Consider the following 3,406-nt stretch of genomic DNA (forward strand, 5'->3'; position numbering starts at 1 on the left):
TGTCCTGTCCTGTCCTGTCCTGTCCTGTCCTGTCCTGTCCTGTCCTGTCCTGTCCTGTCCTGTCCTGTCCTGTCCTGTCTCTGTGGGAACAGTCTGATCTCTCTATCTGAAGAACAAGTGGGCGTGGCCAAGACCTGAGCCTTGGGTCGAGCAGAGGACAAACTATTTGGCATCAGAGAAAGACCAGATGCAGGGAGGAGGTGACTCGGCTGCAACACGACAATAAAATGGTCTTTTTGCTCYGCTGACCTGATGGGATTTTCCTGGTGGGACACCGAGACCTCTTCTCAAACAGTGAGTTGTTTCTCACCATGACTACATATTACTGATTACATTGATGTGTTGTGTTTAAAAAAGTGTGTGTGTGTGTGTGTGTTTGTGTGTGTGTGTGTGAGTGTGTGATTAATCCGAGAGTTATGTGATGAGTGTTGCAGTCCAACAGATCTGCTTTTTGTTTCTTTTACTGTTTCCCTGCATCAGTTTGTAAATCTGCACGTTGCTGACCCTGATGGTTTTAATTAATTTTGTTGCACCAAATTAAATGAATGATTAATTAAATGAATTTATATGTATGTCTTAATTAGGATCTTTTGAGTGTGTGATTAACTGGAGTGAACATTAGTTTTATTAAATGTTGCTGCCGTTTATTTTGAAATTTGTAAAAGTTTAACTTTAGTTTTTCTTTGTTAACAGATCTACAGATCCTACAGACAGGTTTGGGTCATGTTGTGGGTCAGGAGTCTTTGACCAGCTGTTCCGATCCACTGGCCCAGCAGGAGGTAATGAGACAGGAAGACAACACGTGGAGTTACCCAAAACCAGTAAAAGGTTGAGGCCATGAGCCAAGCTGCACCCAGGCAGCCTGCAGCAGAGGGYGGAGGAAACAAGTCCTCTCTACCTTCCAGGAAGAATTAACCTGAACACACCTTCAGGTAACTGGGACAAACACAGGTGCTTCATTCACCACACACCKCGACAAACATACAGTATCTGTGATAAAGTACATTTGATCAAATTGTTGACACAAAACTGTCTTTTATTTCARGATAACCTTTATTTTACAGATTTCCTCAAACTTAGACAACAAAGGTAAGACTTTTTYTTGGTTCTTTTCAGCTAAAATAAGTTCCTACAAGTTAAAATCCAACCTGATTCGGAACGGTTCAGGTTCTGGTCCAGAGTTTTCTGGTCTGGACTCTGCTGCCCCTAGTGGACAGGAGCAGTGCAGCACTCAGATCCAGGTGCTCCAGGTTGTCTGCTGCCAGGAGGAACTGCTGACTCATTTGTATACCTACAAGAACCACATCTTCTTGATGAAAAGAATAGGCCTATTAGAAGAAGGTGGAGAGGAAACATACTGTACYTCCCAGTCCAGAGGAGTCATGACGTTAATTCATGAGTCAGTCCCATTTCAAGTTCAAAATACTGTCAAAGACAAAAAAGAAAGATTCTTGATTGTTGTAAGCTGCTCAGTTAATGTGAAACTGATCACTTTGAAACAAAAAATATTACAGTCCACACGGCTCAAAATAAACTGACAAACATTAAACCTAATGATATTCTAAAATTTCAGTTAGTTTTAGTTTTGTAAAAATATTATATAGTTTTAGTTATTGTTTTTTCATTTTATTACAGTTTTTATTTATTTCAGTTAACTAAAATGTTTTTTTCAGTTTTCGTTATTTAGTCTTTAGTTAACTATAATAACCCTGCTGTGGTGGCCATCTTGAATAAGTTGACTCTAAAGCGCGTTCAATGTTATTTTGTGAGATTTGCATTAAAATGCATGTGGTTTGTCTGAGATATTTTGCTAACAGAGTCTTGTCTTTTCTTTCCAGGGTCTGGACCCACATGACTCAGTGGTTGWGTCTCCCTGCTGGTCTGGTGCTCTTTGGTTTTGTGGAGTGAGTTTCTGCAGTGTTTCTTGTTTTTTGTGTCTTGCTGTTTGCATCATTTGTGTGTTTGCAGCCTGTTGTATAAGGTCACTGTGAAACTTAAAAACTCTGTTTTTCAAAACCAGAACTGTCTTTGAACAACTATCATGACACGACAATTAATCRYCAACAGAACAGGTCAAAAAGAAAAGAATCATGATGCTGCTAGTCCAGTCAGGGTCCAGAACCTGAACCAGACTGAAACCCTGTCGGGCCTTCAGAATAAGCAGAAAGACAACATAAATGATTCATCAGGAAGATTTTGTAACTTTGTATATCTTCTCATGATGATGTGGAACAAAAGATCATAAAATATGGAGATGYTTTTATAAAAAGCTTTTAATCCATCAGAGGTAGACCTCCACACCCTAAAACTAACTTTTTAAAGTGATTCAGATGCTTCAGAACACAATCTCAAAGTAGAAAATTCACTTTTTTCAACTTTCTGCTGATAAATGTTCAGTTTTTTTAGTCGCGTTAAAGATAAAACCATGATCCAACAGGTTACTGGATTCATTTCAAGGAGAAGAAAGAGTTAAAGCCCAACCAACTTGTGAACTGTGAGGCAAAAACGGCAGAGAATGGTTTAGTAGATGAGGCGGAGGAGGACGAGTCCCTGAACACAGACCCTAAAATTAACCCTGATCCCTTATATTAACCATTTTTTTAAATGTAAAGAATTTGCGAGAACTAACCYTCCCAGACCCTGAATTTAACCAATATAAGCTATGTACAGCCTATACCTGACCCCAGTATCTCAAATTAACCATTATCCCTGACCACAGACCCTAAAATTAACCATTAATCCTGATCCCTCATGTTAACCTCAGACCCCCGACCCAAAGAGCCCTAAGTGACGCAACCCAGAAAAGCCGCGCGTGGCAAGGACAGACCCCCCGCATCAACGTATTGACGCTTGGTCAGTCCCTGCTCAAGCGTCAATGTGTTACGAGTCCGACATGAGAATGTGTTGCAAAGTCTGGTCCATAATTCTCCACAGTCCTTCAGGTTTGTTTCAGCTCTGTGGGACCAGAACATCCACAGTGATGAAGGTGAAGAGTCGGTCCTTCCTGATCTCTTGGACAGTGTAGTTCAGAGTACTGAGTCCATCCTGATCCAGAGTCTTCTGACTTTCTTGCAGTTTGGCAACGTTCTTCAGATTCTGCTCGTTGTGAACGTCCCGTTTATGTTTGATCATTTTGTAACGTCCAACTATGTGGTCCGGTCGAGATATGGACTTTATACGAAACATGATCCGGTTGTAGATGTCGTCGTCCTCGCCCCCCCCAGCCCCAGTAGGTGTTTGAGAAGCCATTGACTTTCAAGAACTGCTCCTTGGATAGTGAGGTGACCCCTCCGAAGATGTGATTGTAGGGTAATTCAAAGTTAAACTTGTCTATAGCTACAGCTAAATGTCTCGGGGTGTCGAAGCACCGGTACAGGTTTCGATCATCTAAGGGCACCAGGTCTAC

The 3,406-nt window shown here is 41.3% G+C and overlaps 1 protein-coding gene, 1 long non-coding RNA gene and 1 pseudogene across 4 annotated transcripts in view; 1 reads left to right on the forward strand and 2 right to left on the reverse strand.

Annotated features, from left to right (window-relative positions):
* Nucleotides 1-3,406, reverse strand: part of LOC106531648 (beta-1,4-galactosyltransferase 2) — a 15,065-nt gene that overhangs the window by 7,350 nt on the left and 4,309 nt on the right. The window lies entirely within an intron of this gene.
* Nucleotides 46-3,406, forward strand: part of LOC106531653 (uncharacterized) — a 6,504-nt gene continuing 3,143 nt past the window's right edge. For 2 of the 3 annotated variants that reach the window (XR_001311969.1, XR_001311968.1), the window contains exons 1-4: nucleotides 46-294; nucleotides 694-932; nucleotides 1,065-1,089; nucleotides 1,839-1,904. This is a non-coding gene — a long non-coding RNA (uncharacterized LOC106531653). Of the gene's footprint in view, nucleotides 295-693; nucleotides 933-1,064; nucleotides 1,090-1,838; nucleotides 2,023-3,406 lie in introns of those variants that run through there. The other variant, XR_001311967.1, reaches the window with a different exon arrangement.
* Nucleotides 2,259-3,406, reverse strand: LOC106531650 (beta-1,4-galactosyltransferase 2 pseudogene; annotated as a pseudogene).

The sequence above is a fragment of the Austrofundulus limnaeus genome, unplaced genomic scaffold (genome assembly GCF_001266775.1).
Source record: "Austrofundulus limnaeus strain Quisiro unplaced genomic scaffold, Austrofundulus_limnaeus-1.0 Scaffold662, whole genome shotgun sequence".
NCBI lineage: Eukaryota > Metazoa > Chordata > Actinopteri > Cyprinodontiformes > Rivulidae > Austrofundulus > Austrofundulus limnaeus.